A 16,487-nucleotide genomic window follows, 5' to 3' on the forward strand; every position below is an offset into this window, starting at 1 on the left:
ACTCCTAATTCTGCCTGTCCCTTGATCATTAGGAATCCTGTGCTGAGCAGAAAGACTCTTGGGGACAGCAGGATTTGCCCAGCGCAGCTGTGAGCATGTACAAGATGAAACAACGGCCTGGGTCAGGCAAGCTGGAGCTTTTCAGTTCACCTGTGAGTGGTTTATTCCTGGAAAGAGAACAGAGGAAACCGGGGGAGGTGACAGGTTTCACTGCACATACCTAACCAGGCCTCCACGCATTTAAACAGTTTATTCTTCCAAAGATCACAGAGCCTTGGCTGTTCTGTTCCTATTCTTTTCTGCGGTCTCCTTTCCCTCGTGTAGTCTTCCTTTCCCAGGTCTAGTGGAATGGGTGTGTGGGCTTTGGGGGGCAGAGGGAGGACCACCTAGCTGGATTTGCAGCGTGGATCCAGTGCTGGCCAGGTACTCAGGAGCAAGGAGGAAGGGGTGAGATCATCAGGGTATGCTCTGAAACTGCACACACACCGTGGAAAGGAAGCTGGACGCCTTCGTCCTGTCTTGCAAACACTTTGACCCCAGTACTTGTCCTGGCATGGTAACACCCAGCTGAGCACTCACCTACTTCAGGCTCCTGACAATAGATTTTTCTAACGGGAAGCCGGGCCTGCCTGAATTATTTCACAGTTGGGAATTTTCCCAACCTCCTATTACTGGCTGGCTGTGAAACAGAGCATAAAACGCCAGTCATTTCTTTTCCTTTTCTTTTTTTTCCACCCTTTCAGATTCCACAGTCATCTGGCATCCTAACAGATCTCAGACCCAAACTGTCAAACCGCTCTCGTCAGCCATTCAAGGACAGAGGGCAGCGGTGGCATGAGGCAAGGAACCGTGGGGGCTACAGTGGTTTGAGGGGGAGTCATATCTTAGGTCCACCATGTATTGACTGACAGCTCGGCCCTGACACTGTGTTCCAATCTCTCTAGGTCTCAGTTTGTGCAGTCATCTGATAGTCACAGAGCCCCTCCCCACGGGCGGAAGCAGACCCTGAATCAGCCAGCAAGGAAGCCGTTCCATGGAGGGCAAGTGTGATACTGAGAATAGAAATAGGCAAATAAGAGCCGGGTGGAGTGAGGCTTTAAACAGAATGGCCCTGGGCATTCTGTCTCATAGGAGACAGCCTTGTTAAAGAAAAAAAGAAAAGAAAAAAGGATCTGAGTGACTCAAAGTGGCCACAGAAAGGAGCCAGGGGTAGACCATGTCCAGCCTTCCCAGTGGCCTGAAGGCTTATCTGCATGTGTCCATTCCCCTGGGAACCACGTAGCCAATGCTAGGACCAGATCGGGCAGTGGCTCCACACTGGAGTCCCCCACAAGGATTGGCCAGGGGGGTGGTGGTGGTAGTCCAGGAGAACAATGTGAACTTCTGGTTACATTCGCTTTTCAAATCTCCGAAGGAAATCCAACTCCAATTATTGCTGGCAGTATGTCTTTAATTTCCGTCTAAATTCACTTGTAATGAAGGCATTTGGATGGGGAGGGTACTTCATAGAAAGCTTTTGACCGCATTCCTCGGGGATTTGTAAGAAAGCAAGGAGTGGAAAGGTGGGGTTCCCGAGAGTTTTTAATCAGAGGATGACAGGAGCTACATCCTCAATCCATACAATCCACAGATCAACCATGTTTGTACGAAGGCAACACACGTCACTGTTTTTTACCACATCCGGAGACACTGTGTAGCCTGAAATGCACGAGGATTAGTGCTAATGACTCAAGTATCTCCAGTACCCAAATCAGACTAACAAAAAATATTCACGCTCATTTCAGTCCAAAATTCTAATGACTTCTAATTTCCCATCGCCTACCCTCATCTCTCCTTACCAAGACTCTTGCGCTACTTCCTCCCTTCCCCAGCCAAGCCCCAGATATGCAGGCTAAGAAAAGACTCTGCTTTATCTCTCCTTTCAGAGGTTCATTGTATAAACTGATATTTAGGGCACTGAGCACTTATACAATTAAAAAACGAATAAAAGCCAGGTTAGTTAGGCATGGTAGCACAATCTCGGCTCCTCAGGAGGCAGAGATAGGAGGATCACAGTCTGAACTTGACTGCCAAAGCAAAAGCATCTTATCTGGAAAACAAACTAAAGGAAAAAAGAAGGGCTGATGGAGGGATGGCTCACATAATAGAACATGTCCCTAGCAAGTGCCAAGGCCCTGAGTTCAGTCTTCAGTATCAGTCAAACAAACAAAATAGCCAGCTTGTAGTACAGTCAGAGGCTTGTAATACAGCCACCCACTGAAATCTTTTGGGAGCTTTGCAAACTCTTTACGCCAGGGTCGAGAGAGAGAGAGAGAGAGAGAGAGAGAGAGAGAGAGAGAGAGAGAGAGAGAGAGAGAGAGAGATGGAGAGAGAGAGACAGACAGACAGAGAGAGACAGAGAGACACACAAACACACACTCAGGAGCACTGTTTGGCAGCAGAAGCTATGGAAAATTTCCAGGAACAGTTGGGCATCAGTGGCTCATGTCTGCAACCCTCACTACACAGGAAGCTAAAACCAGAGGATCATAGTTCAAAGTTAGCACAGACAGAAAAATCCCCAAGACTCCATCTCTAAAATAACCAGCAGAAAAGCTGGACTGGAGGCCTGGCTCAAGTGGAAGAGTGCTAGCTAGGCATGCGTAAAAAGTCAAGTGAGAGTGTGAAGTCCTGAGTTCAAACCCCAGTACAGGCACAAGTACAGTACAGGCAGAGGCCCCCACATGCGCACGCATGCACGCACGCACACACGCACCAGTTGCCAGGAGACTCTAGGATGTAGTCACAATGGAAATGACTCCTGAAGTGACAACGTGCAGCTACCTCCAGCTCACGTGCCTGCAAGACTCTGTGTATGCAATCCCTATCCAGTCACCCACGGACCAGAGCTGGTGTTCCAGGGAGCTAAACTGCTGCATACTGCAATCACCAGGGACTTTAAAGAAGTGCCATTTCCAGCCGACCTCAGGCAGGCTGCATCTGGAGCTCCAGGGCTTGGGTGGGTGGGGTGGGGCGGGGGTAGTGGAAATCTGGAGTTTTCACGGTTCTTTATTAACATTGATGATCCTGAGTTTGAGGGTCAGGCACGGAAGTGATGGAGGCACTAGATGGGCAGGGTAGGGAGTGGGGAGCAACCAACTGAGAGGGAAGTCCCTCATTCGCAGTTTCCTACCATGCTACTACTCCATGCTGCTGTCCCCACCCTAATGAGGTAGAACCAAGCTTCCAAGCCAGGCAGGGACCAAGCCTAATTTAATCTGCCTGGCTGGTCAGTGATGGGGCATCCTCGTGTATCTGTGCCTCACCATTGTTTGCCTGAACCCCAGCTTTCTCGCTGCTAAAAGAGTAGAATGGGTGGGCACCGGTGGCTCACTTCTGTAATCCTAGCTACTCAGTAGGCTGAGATCTGAAGATCATGGTTTTAAGCCAGCCTGGGCTGGGAGGTTCATGAGACCCTTATCTCCCATGAACCACCAAAAAGCCTTAAGTGGAGGTGTGGCTCAGGTGGTAGAGTGCTAGTTTTGAGTGAAAAAGCTCAGAGATAGTGACCAGGCCCTGAGTTCTCTCTCTCTCTCTCTCTCTCTCTCTCTCACACACACACACACACACACACACACACACAGTGGGGCCTCGACCTGCACAACCTCAGCTTCCTCATCTGCAAACTACCCAAGTGGATTACAGAGCCCACATGGTGCCGTTGCAGGAATACAATGAGAGGCAACTGTGATACTGTGCCTTGTGCCTACCAGGTGCTCAGTGAACATTCGTTGATGGCGGCAGCAGTGGGATCACAGACGGCTGCCCTGCAAGTACTGAAGGCCGCACTAAGACCCACACAGCCCAAATGATATTGAAGTTGTTCATCTCTCATAATGAGTCAGGGGGGCTGCGGCCTGGCCTTTGTAAAGCAGGAACAAATACAGCCCACTGAAAGCGAGTCATAGCTCTGGGGCTCCCAGAGCCACGGGCCATAAGATGACAGGCTATTGGTTGGCAGAACCACCAGCCTGAGCCTAGCTAGAGGAAACTCAGATCATAAACAAGGTCACCTGTGTACCAGCCCAGTTAAAACTCATGCTAGGGGGGCACAGTGGGTCAGTCATGATGAGCAGAAACCCACTGGCACAAATTCTATCTAGTTCTATGGGCCCTCGGGGGTGATAGCTGCAGAATCAGACATAGCGGCTCAGGGGGCTCATGGCTTCCTTATGAATGGGGAAACTGAGGACCAGAGGGGTAACAAGCCTCACTGAGATGCTACCACATGCCAGTGGAAAGCTCTGAGGTAAGAAGGATGGAGAAATAACATTTATTAAGCACCCTCTATCACCGTAGGGGTGTTTGGGACTGTCAGACAGCATGGTGTGCGCTATGGTCATTGTGCTATCTTCCTACATAAAACACCCCCACAAGGCAGCCATTACTGTCTCCACAGAGGCAACCACTAGGGCTCATGCAGGCTACAAAGAACTGACTTATCAGCTGGAAATGGCACCTTCCATCGTGCAGTGGGCTCCCTTCCCCTCAAGGGTTCCCTTTCCTTTCCCCTTCAAATCTGTCACCACATCCCCAAAGTCTATGCAAGCCTCCCCCCACCACCCTCCTAGGCCTCCTGCAACCACCACTAAGGTTCTGCCCCTTCCTGGCCTATTTGGTGGTCCATTGCGCCCACTCCAGTCCCTCACACACAGCAGCCATCGTGACTGTGACAAAATGCAAGTCCACCTGACCCTTTCTCTTCCAAACCCATCGGGCCCCAGTCCAGGACCCCTGACTCTCCTCCTCCTGCCCTCTCGCTCCCCCTGCCCCAGCCACCTGGTCCAGCCACTTGGACGATTTCCTCTGCTTACAACCCACCCCGTGTCCTCCTCTGGCCTCGCTGACTTGCTTTGATTGACGGACAACTCTAATCATTTATTTATGAACGCGTATCCTGTGCCCGTCCTGAGGTGCCCTGGGTGGCTCTTATTCAGGATCTCTCGCACAGCTGTCATCAGGTGGCTGGGTTTGGGATGGTGGCTCGTTCTGCCAGCAGAATCTGGGATCTCAGTGGGCCACGCGCCTTGTGGAGCTGCCCAAGGTCCCGCCCTGTTCTTGGAAGGGCCCTATGCTTGGCGATGGCTCCACGACCACCATCTTGACATCCTAACCATTTCAAGATACCTGGAGCATACAGGTTATAGAGACGGGAGAGGCGGGAGAGGGGAGATAGGACAGGGGAGAGAGGACAGGGGTGAGGAGTGCTATAGCTGAACTGATTTCTACTCTAAAAGACATCCATTCCAGCTCCTTACTGGCAAATGCTTCCCAAACCCCCACTTTTCCTGGCCATGTGTTTTAGAGCATGATGACCCTTCTTGCAATGTACTTGGGGGTGGCATGGGGCTCAAATATAACCAGGGCAGGAACTGGGTGGCCCCTAAGCCCAATTCAGGACTAGGACCTGGCACAAGGCAGCTTCCAGTACTACCCACTGAACCATACCTCAATAAAAAGTCAGGGTCTACAATAATCAGCTGAACTTGAACTCCAAACCTCCTAACTCCAAGGCTCGCTCTCTTTTCCTGTGGCAGAAAAACAGTTGGTAGGCTCAAGGCACAGAGGTTGGTGCCAGTTCTAATGCCAGGTTTGACACTTTGTTGCTGAGGACCTTGGACAAGCTTTAAGTTCCCAGCTCTCACCATCTTCATCTGTAAATTGGTGGTAGCTCATGTCTGTCATCCTAGCTATTCAGGAGGCTGAAATCTGGAAGAGAATGAACGGTTCAAAGCCAGCCCAGGTAGAAAAGTCTGATATTCTATCTCCAAAATAGCCAGCAAAAAGCTAGGCTGGAGGCATGACTCAGTGGTAGAGCACCAATCGAGCAAGCTCAAGGCTCTAAGTTCAAACCACAAGTACTGGCAAAATAAATAAATAAAATTGAAATTGTTGCCAGGCACCTATGGCTTACACCTGTAATCCTAGCTACTCAGGAGGCTGAGATCTGAGGATCATGGTTTGAAGCCAGCCCAAGCAGGAAAGTCCATGAGACTTTTTGTCAAAGTAATGTACAAAGGGGTTACATACATAAGGCAGTGAGTACATTACTTATCAAACGTATTACCTCCTCCTTTGTTTTTCTCTCATCTTCCCCCTTCCCCAGCTCCCCGCCCCAAGTTGTACAATTGGCTTACAGCATGCTGTCCTGTAAGTACTGCTGTTGCACTGGTTCATCTCTCTATTTTGGTGTTCCCTTTCCCTAGCTCCAATAAACGTGCATTCGATACCCAGTGTAGCCAAGTCAGTTACAGTGACAACAGGGGTCAAACCATGGGGAAGAAAGACAAAAGAAAAAAGGCATAATTTCATAGGGTGCATTGGAAATAACAACAACAAAGATAAACCACTTATTTCCAAAAATATGGAATTTGCGAAGAGGCCTTGCTAATCTTCTCCATATCATTCCAATTTTAGTATATGTGCTGCCAAAGCAAGGACCCGTGAGACTTTTATCTCCAATTAATCAAAGAAAAAGCCGGAAATGGCATTATGGCTCAAATGGTGGAGTTAGTTAGCGTTAAGCAAAAGGAGCACAGGGACAGCGCTCAGGCCCAGAGTTCAAGGCCCAGGACTGGCTAAGAAATAAATTGTGCCACAAAATAAAATGCATGCCCAGAGCACTCCGCAGATGACACAAAATGCTCAGTTAAGTGTGTGCTTTTCCCCACTTTCCCAAACTCAGTCCTTGTCACCAACAAAGACAGGGCTCTCCACCACCATGCTGAGTAGTTAAACCATTTCTTGACAATCTTTAAATTTACAAATTAGGTCTGTCAACACCTGCCTTAAATGCACTGGATAAGGACACCAAGCCGCAGCCCGTGCAGCTCTGGGCTTTAATAAAAAGGAAACTAACCCACGATATGAATTTGTGCCAAAGCACCTGATGCACACTTTGCAAATCACCACGCTGTGCATTCCCTGCTTTATGTCCAGTGCAGCTACATTACCTCGCCTGGAGAATCTCAGCCGAAGCAAGCACAACACAATGCTGTATACATTTTTAGCATCTGCATGAGTTTGTTCCTCCGTTTTTTCTTTTGTGGAAAGCACAATGAATGCTAGGCGAGAGACAGTTTATCATATTTGGTTGGCTTGCCCTTCATTTTCCCAGCTGACAGTTTTACTTATTTTGTAAGCAAAGGCAGGTTTGACACAGGGGTAGGGGCAGAAGAGCATTCTCGTGGCTCACAGCCCAGACTTCCGGCACCCATCCTCCTCCATTTCTGCACCCCTGAGAGGCAAATCCCCGCCCCCCCCCCCCACCATGGCTAGGGCTAACTGGGCACAAAAGGCAGAGTCTGGAGCAGACATCCAGAAAGTACCTTGGGCCAGCATTGCCCCGATCTCTGCACATAGATGAAATTATACCCCTGTCCAATGTTCAGTGTCCATTGTTCCCTATGTACAGACCAGAAAACGGAGGCCTAGAAGGGATAAGGCCACAGGATGGGGGAATGTGGAACCAGCCATCCAAGCAGGCCCCACACACACTCTTAACTGTCCCTTTAGAGGAAGTCTTGAATACCAGGCAAAAGCATTCAGGCTGCCTTCTTTAAGCCTAGAGTTAGGTGGATGGTCTCACCCTCCAGAAACTTCCCTATGCATAAACAGCTCTAACAGCCAAGACCCCAGGGCCACCATTTTGCTTGGGCCACCATGCCCTGCTTAATTCTCATAGGCACCACTTGCACATTCTATACCATAGCTAGTATCTCCTATAGTTGGGCAGTGTACAACCTGGGCAACTGTATGTCACAACCCACACAGAAGTACCTCCAAAAGCTGGCCAGTCAAGCCAATGGTTGTGTCTGTTGTTCCCCTATCCACTCATCTAAGTCAGGCAGCAGAGCCCTGGCCTGCCAATCATACTGATGCTAGATCTGGGTGGAGTTCCCCACTCTCACCTGGTCTCAGCATCCTGACCTGTGAACAATACCGTGACAGCTTATGACAGACAACCCAACAGTGCAACTCCTGGAGGAAGGCTATGCGGTCCCACACACAGGGCCAAGGGGAACAGAGTTTTTGCACAGCCAGCTCCTGAGACCTGGAAGCAAATGGGAATGGCTGGCAGCGGGGGTGGGGGGGGATGGGAAGCCCTGCAGGCTGCCCCAACCAGGGAAAGCCTGTGGCCTGCCATCCATCAGGGTGACTGTGGCAGAGATAAAGCACCTGCCGTGAATGAGACTCCCAACATCATTAATCAGTGCTCCCCAAACCCGTGCAAAAACTAGGTAGGCATTATTCCTGAAAGCCAGAGGCAGTCCCAGGAGAGCTCAAATCCAGCAAGCTGTTCACAAAATACTCCATCTTTTAGGGTGCTGCAGGAGAGAGGGGTGGAAGGCCTCCTCGGTAGGTCTGTCTCTGGTACACATCTTAACAAGACAAGACGCAGTGACAGAGGGCTCGGGAGAGCAAGGGGAGAGGACACAGGCGCCATCTGTCTTGGGCAGAAAACCATGTCCTCACGGGGCTAGCTTCTCCCCGCCCCCATGGCTTGGTCCCCCCACCTCCTGCACCATAGAATATGGAAAGCATTCGCTGTGGAAACAACTTCTTTCCAGCATTCAGACACAGATCATTAGAATACAATCTGCTTGTCATCGGATCTATTTTCCACATGGATTCCGAAGGCTTGCGGGCATTTGTTTTGTCAGGCCCCCTTTGCTCGTGTCCTCCAGTGGATTTGAGGAGAGATGGGCCCCTTGGCGTCCATTCCCTGGTGGACCCCGTGACCCCGTGGAGTGGTGCACTCGGGGCCTCAAGTCTCCTCTGCCCTCTGGGATCAGCAATTTGCTGAAGAGCTGTCCACAAAGTGCCCTCTGCCCATCCAGCCTGTGCCTCCCCCACCCCGACCCCAGGAGCTGAAGTCTTTGTAAGAAAAACCAGAGTGCTGCATCAGTGGAGAGCCTGGCCCAGAAGAGGTGAGGTGAATAATGTTTGCTAAGTGTCCTCAGAGGCTGGCCAGTCTGGAGACATGATCTCATTTTATTCTTCCTGCAGTTCTAAGGGGCATGAGGGAGGTCCACTTGAGTCCCCACAAGGGGTCCCCAAGTTACCTCCTAGGTAGAGGTAGCTGGTAAAGAGGTAGTGTCTCTCCCTCACCACCCCCCAAAAAAACAAACAAAACCTTGTGGATTTTGGAAATGGAGCCAGGTGAACTGCTCACTCATTTCCGGATGTGCCATGCCAGGCTCAGGACTATGGAGAAGGCCAGGGACATGTCCAGGTCTGCCATGGAGGGCGTGGGTCCCCATCTTCTTCTTCCTTGCTGGGCTTGGCTTTGGTCACCCATGAAATGCAAGAGAAGGGGCCCATTACACAGGCAGGTGTCCCTTTCATACATGACCTACTGACCAAGCCTGGACCATGACAGGTGCTGTTCCAAAAGACCATCTGAAGGCCTGACTTAGGTCCAAGGCTTGCAGCAGTGCCCTCAACAATCTGCACATGGCATTGGAAGGAGAAGGAGCACAGATCAGATCTGTGTGTGGTTGGCTGAGGACTGTCCCTTCCCTGACACACACACACACACATCCCAAGAGCCCAGCTTTAGAGGACACCAGGAACAAGACATGAGTGACCGGAGAGTCACGGTACTTGTCTGAAAATCCCTTGCTCCGTTGGTTTCCAATGGGAGTCAGGCAGAGATGCCAATCCCAACAGAAGGGGAATGAGGAAATTAGCAGAATGGGATTAGCTAGGGTTTCCGTCTGCAAGGCCCAGTTCGGAGTACAACAGGGTTGGGGGAGAACTGGCACCCTCCACCATCTCCGCCAAGTCCAGAATGACAGAGGAGAGGCAGTAGCTGAAGGGAAGTGACTTCCCTAATTGGGAAGTCGCGATTAGGGAGGCAGCAGATCTGTGTGGTGGAGGACAAGGCAGGGCTTGAAGGAAGCCACTGCAGGCCAGCAGGGGAGTCCGGAACACAGAATTCGGTCCCCAGCTAGCAAAGGAGGCAGAGCTAGGCTATCTCAAAGGCCTCCTATCATCTTCCTTCATTACTGAAATGGCTAGAAGGCACCTGCTATGAAGATTACTGTACAAGCCAGAAAGCAATAGCTCAGAGAAGTTACAACTCAGCCTCTTAGGCAGTGATGCTGGATTCTGAACGTGGGCCGATCATGTTTCCACACAGAAGACCATGTCGTTCATGGCTAAGAGTATACAAAGTTCAGAGTCAAGGGTTCACATCCTCACTCTGCCTGGTCCTGCTAATGACAGTGCCCACACATCACAGGATTGCTATGGAAATTCACTAGCAGGTGCTGAGTGATTTACATCCAGTACAGACACAGCAGCGAAGGGTAGCTGTGACTAGAACTGCTTTCTCCATCTGTCTGTCTGTCTCCATCTGGACCGGCTTAGGAGTCAGGTAGGACTAAGCCAGTGCACTGGCAGGGCATGGAGGAGAGAGGCTGAGGCTAGATGAGCCAGCAGCAACTTTAAGTGGTTGTTACTTGATGTGTTAAGAGAGGCCAAAGTGAAAAATGCAACATGCTGAGGTTTAAAAAGAGACAAAGATTGCCTCTGTTTCCTGGGATTCCATGTTGCTCGTTATGTGCTTTCTTTCTGCATAAAGCAGAGTCTCAAACTCGCAGACTCGTTCGCTGGCAATTTCTCCCACATCGGGGCCAGCCGTGTGCTGGGTGAGCCACGGCGTCCTTTCAGCGTTTTTCGGAAAGCGATTTAAATGCCAGGACCTCAGCTGGCTGAGTGGGAGGGCAAGGCGTCCTGCAGTCCTTTCGGTCTCCTTTGGCCACAGCCTGGCAAGGCCTTGGGCAGGGCCTGTCCTCAGTAGCCCCTCCTGGTATTTCAATGTCCCCCGTTCTGCCACTTTGGGAATGACTTGGAGAGGTATCCATTTCCCGTAATTATGGAGTGTTAATGTAATCACCAAAGCAGAGAGCCAGCTGGAAAGGACCGAGCCTGACATTCCCCAAAGACAGACAGCTAAGTAAGTCATACGGCTCAGACAGCCAGCCGGGCTGCCAGGCTTGTGTAGTGCCCCCCAACTACCCCCCCCACCCCAGCTTCCTTTCAGTTGGTCTGTCTCTGTTGTGGTTTTTTGTTTTTTTCTTTTCCTCTTGTACTTCTCTTGTACTTTTTGCTCTGCTTTCTTGAGTCTGAGCGTCTGCCATCGGCAGGGAAAAGCCTGGATCAGGAAAGGCAGGCCATTTGGGAACCCGAGTACGCCCGGCCACCTCCTCTGTCTCCAGGCTCAGAACCGAACCCCTTGGTTTCCATGGGAGCCGGGATGTGGCCCCAAGAGAAGTCTTGGCACACCACGGCCCTGTGTGTGGATGGGGACATGAGTCACCAGCCTGGCACACGCTGCAGGAGTCGGGCACGGCCCTTCCCAGATGGCAAACTCCAAGCATTTTAATTTACGCAGGGCCTTCGACAGGAAGTCATCCATTCCCGACCAGTCCTGCAGGCTGCAGGTCCACAAAGAAAACCCGAAAGTCCGGAGGGACTGGGGCATGGCCGAGGGGCAGGAGCTGCACCCTGCCGTGGGCCACCCTGCCTTGGTGGATGTTCCAAGGGTCTGGGTGGACAGCATGTGGTCTGTGTCCCTAAGTAACAGGAAGAGCAAGGACAACACAAGCGCTGACCACATTCTGGGTGCCAACACCTCGCTTGGATGCATCGTCTGGCCGAATGCTCAGAGAGGAGGAAGTTCATCCTGGGCCGGTTACATCCTGGGTTACAGACAAGGATGCTCGGACATGGAGAGGTGACGCTCAGAGACAGCCACACTTACCGATTGGTCATGGACCACCAATCTCACTGTCCCAGCTCAGCTGACATGCGCAGAGAAGTAATGACACAGCGTTTTTTCAAACTCAGGAAACACACACACACACACACACACACACACACACACACACACTTTATTAGGAATACAATGGAGAGGCTGGGCCACTTGGACGGTTTACTGACTGCTTCTAAATCAACTTTGTGAGCTCTGAGTATTTATTACATGAATATTATCATGCTAATCCACAGAACGCATTTAGCAAGTGCTAGACACAGCTTACAGAGAGCTCGGACCAGATAAACCCACTGTAAGCTGTAGATATCCTAAGTGAAAAAATACATGTGCTATCCACGACCTGCCGGCCATCGTAACTTGCCTAGCCCGCCTCACACGGACGTGCTCCGAATACCAATCCTGGGCTAGGGGAAAAATCATCTATTGCCAAGTCTATTACACACACAGTACTGAATATTTCATGGAATTTATTGAATATGATACTGAAAGCGAAGGGATGCATGGGTGTGCTTTTGGTGTGCTGTTAAGTCAAAAAATGGTAAAGTCAAAGCCAGTCTAAGCCAAGCAGGGCCCAGGGCAGAAGCAGTCATGACTCTCATTTGGCTTCTGGGCAGGTGGTTCTATGTTCTTTTCCAATCAATAAGTTCCAGCCTGGAATGAAGGGGAGAGGGGAGGCCTTGCATCTTCTGTTTCCTGGCGGGGGGGGGGGGGGGGATGTGTCTCCCCATCACCCTGGAGAGTCCCGCCCCCAGCCCTGAGTGGCAGCCTGTCAATAAAAGGAAGAGGCAGGTCAAGGCCAAGCAACATTGGGGGGTGGGGGGGGGTGGGAGGGGGCAGGGAGCTCGCTGTTGAGTGAGTCCAGTGCAGAGCAGGCGCTGTGTGTGTGTGCGTGTGTGTGCGCGCGCACGCGCCAGTCCTGGAGCTTAAACTCAGGGCCTGGGTGTCCAACATTTTTGCTCAAGGCTAGCACTCTTCCACTCGAACCACAGTTCCACTTCTAGCTTCTCCCTTCAGCCTCCACCGGCCCCTTCCCCCCCCCCCCCCCCCCCGCCAAGGTTCAGTGGAGATAAGAGTCTCATGAACTTTCCTACCCAGGCTGGCTTTGAACTGTGATCCTCAGATCTCAGCCTCCTGAGTAACTAGGATGCCAGGCATCAGAGCAGGCTTCTTTGTAGCAGATGTAAACAACCACTAGATCTCCTTCCCTGCCTCCTACCCCAATTCAGGGGTCTCCTAAGCTGAAAGTGATTTTAAAGTGAGGCTTCCAGGGTCAAGAACCCCATGCTGGAACAGAAGAGCCACCACCAGTGGGAAAATGAAGAGAGGTTCTAGAATGCTCTGGAACACGGAGATGCTCCTGAATGCTCTAGAACGCACCTGAGCGCTGTTCCAGGGATGTAGTGTTACAAACCAGGCAGCTCCCAGGCCCCCAGTTTGCATACACATTTCAGTGGTGAACCCATTGGTTGCACTGGGCCGGCCCAAGGACAGCCCAGCCCAAGAACCTCCCCTCTCCTCAAGCCCCACCCCCACCCGCTGCTTCTTACAATTGGAAACCTGACCTGACAATGAGCTTGGAGATTTTCAATCGCTCTCTGGAAACCAACTTGTGCTGATGTGTGTCTGTGTGATCTGATCTCTGTAGGGATAGGCCCATGGCCATGGTTAAACTGCTTTGAAAAATGATTCTGTCACCTTGAGAGCCGCCATGGATACACACACCAGGCCTTAGCAAACCAACTTGGGTCTGTGTACACACTGCTACCCCCAAGGGCCAGACATCTATCACTGTTTTTCTTTTCCCAGTGGGCACCCACCCCAGGCCCACTCCAATGCAACTGCCAAGAAGATCTATAATTCATACAAAAGCTAAGAAAACAGCGACACAGCAGGGCATGGTTGCATGTGCCTGTAATCCCAGCTGTTTGGGATGTGACTGGCAGGAGGCTGGCTGAGCAAAGGTACTAGACCTTGCCTAAAGCCAAACAAGTAAAACGTAACAGGATTGAAAATCTCCAGCTGGTGTGGTGGCTCAAGCCTGTGATCCTAGGTACTTGGTTCGAGGCTAGCCTGGGGGAGGGGAAGTTCAAGCCTCCATCTCAACCATGGCTGAGCACAGTTGTTGCACACTTGTAATCCCAGCTACTCGGGAAGCAGTGGGTGCAGTGGCTCATGCCTGTCCTCCACAGCAACACAGGAAAGCACAAGCAGGAGGACTGTAGCCCAGGCCAACCCAGACTTCAAGTGAGACCCAAGTCTAAAGATTACCAGCGCAAGAAGGGTCTGGAGGCGTGGTTCAGGTGGTAGGGCACCTGCCTACCAATCTCAAGGCCTTGAGTTCAATCTTCAGTCCTGCCCTCCCCGCCCCCCCCCGCCAATTTATTTAACTTCCTTTTATAACAGAAAACCATGTGAACAAAACTCAGTAATAAGGAAAACACTGGAAAAAAGGCGTTTGGGCATATCTGACCAGTAAAAAAAATCGATGAGAACTGTGGAAAAAATGAGACTCTTCAAAGATGAGCACTGTGACTCCCACCTGTTATCCTTGCTATTGAGGACACTGAGATCTGAGGATCTTGGCTTGCGAAACCAGCTAGGGCAGAAAAGTTCGTGAGACTCTTATTTCCAATGAACCACCCCAAAAGTCGAAAGTGGAAGAGCGCTAGCACTGAGGAGAAAAAAACTTAGGGACAGTGCCTAGGCCCTGAGTTCAAGCTCCAGGATTCTCTCTCTCTCTCTCTCTCTCTCTCTCTCTCTCTCTCTCTCTCTCTCTCACACACACACACACACACACACACGGGAGGAAAAGCACACAGGCGCCAAAATTCACACGGGAATCTGATATTTCAACACAGATATACGTGGGAGAACAAAAAGCATGGGATTAAAAACATGAGTTGCAGAGTGGCATGCATAGTTATACTTGCAAATGAAACACATAAAGAAAAAGCCATCTATAATTTATGAGTACAGCCCAGAAGCCTGTGCCCCATATTTAAGAAAAAGGCTTCCTTACCTCCTAAGAAGGAAGGGAGAGGAAAGGAGTGGCTAACAAGCTTTTGTGAAAACATTTTACTTCTTTCATCGGGAGAAAAATCAGGCGAATCTGAGAGATTCTTAGCACCTGTTCATTCTAATGGGTGGGTTTCATAAGTCTCTGCATTTTAATGACTGAAAAGAACATTCATTTCAAAGCAAATGAAATTAAAATTCATCACGTGAAAAAAGGTCGCTGCTTATGTCGGGCCCACCTCCCAGTATCCCATCTCCCCACCTCCTCCCCTGCCGGCCAGGGCTCCAATCTACCAGGCTTTTGCAGCAGATCCAGAGCTGAGTAAGCAGTGGCTGAATGCACACACTTTCTCCATGCATTGCCTCATCTCTCCATACAGTTGTCCAGGTGTAAGAATGCAGTTGGGTAAGGAGGACGGGGACATCACAAACTATGCGATTAGGAGTTATGGATATTTTTTTTTGGGGGGGGGGTGCTAGTCCTGGGCTTGAACTCAGGGTCTGGGCACCATCCCTTTGCTTTATCACTCAAGGCTGGCACTCTACCACTTGAGCCAGGGCTCTACTTCTAATTTCATGCTGGGGAATCAGAGAGAAGAACATCTTGGACTTTTTGGCTCCAGGCCAGATCCAGCCTCCTGAGTAGCTAGGATTACAGGCGCGCGAGCCACAGATGCCTGGCTGTCAGTGGGATTCGAACCTGAACAGACACAGGTAGAAAGAAGACAGTCGAGGAGATATGGGGCAGGCCCTCTGCACAGGACAGCCCTCTAAGGTGACTGTAGGCAGCAGAGGGAGGCTGGGATGGTAATCCAGGGATTAAAATACAGGGGTCCAGGCCAGGCACATCCTGTTTCCTGTGGGCCGAAGGACTTCTGGGTGGAGGACCTGCCCTGTCAGGAGCTAACAGGAAGCCCCTGCTGGCTGTGGCCTGTTCTACACACCTCACCGACCACTTGATGCTGGCTTCCTGATCTAGCTGTGAGCTAGAGCATCTCTGCCCACCATCCCTGAGCCCCTCCCACGATTCCTTTCACCAATTCCTTCCCCTCTCTGGTCCTTGGCTTCCTTCTGTGCAAAAAATGGGAACTTTGAGGACAGTGAGTGGGGTAGGGGAGGCAACTGGGAATGGAGAGACCCAGGGCAGGGCAGGGCCAGGCTGGGCTGCACCCCCCCTAGCCCCTGGGGTGTTATGCCCAAGGTGCGAGGCAGCAGACATGCTCAGAGACAACCTATGGGTGATTGGCAGTGCTTGCCTGCTTGAGATCAAGGAAACCTTGTGTGCAACTGGCTTGGAGAATGCACTGCAAACAGTACGCAGAGTACCTACCTGCTCAGCAAAAACATCTAACAAAACTACGTTGGGGTAAGTGGCCCCAAGTACAAGTAGCATGGAGGAATCCCACAGAGGGCTCCTGTATGAGTGAAAGGGGGTTGTCAAGGCCCCAGGCAAACATGTTGCGCCTCAGCCTGGACCATCTGCCAGCCCGACCCCACCCCAAGATCCACTATCAGGGCTTTGGAAGGCTGGCAGAACTTTCCTGAGGCACAGAAAGTCTGGTTACGAACACAAGTCACACCTTTTACTCCATACCCTGTGCAATAGCAGCCTACTGCAGCCCTGGCAAATAGCATTGGGGCAGAACTGCCC

The 16,487-nt window shown here is 51.0% G+C and overlaps 1 protein-coding gene and 1 non-coding gene across 2 annotated transcripts in view; both read right to left on the bottom strand.

Annotated features, from left to right (window-relative positions):
* Positions 1-16,487, bottom strand: part of Abtb3 (ankyrin repeat and BTB domain containing 3) — a 197,753-nt gene that overhangs the window by 134,637 nt on the left and 46,629 nt on the right. The gene's annotated exons all lie outside the window — the stretch shown is intronic.
* Positions 6,375-6,476, bottom strand: LOC125341365. Its single transcript, XR_007208960.1, has one exon. It is a non-coding gene; the product is annotated as a U6 spliceosomal RNA (small nuclear RNA).

The sequence above is a fragment of the Perognathus longimembris genome, chromosome 1, assembly GCF_023159225.1.
Source record: "Perognathus longimembris pacificus isolate PPM17 chromosome 1, ASM2315922v1, whole genome shotgun sequence".
In the NCBI taxonomy this organism is placed as follows: Eukaryota; Metazoa; Chordata; class Mammalia; order Rodentia; family Heteromyidae; genus Perognathus; species Perognathus longimembris.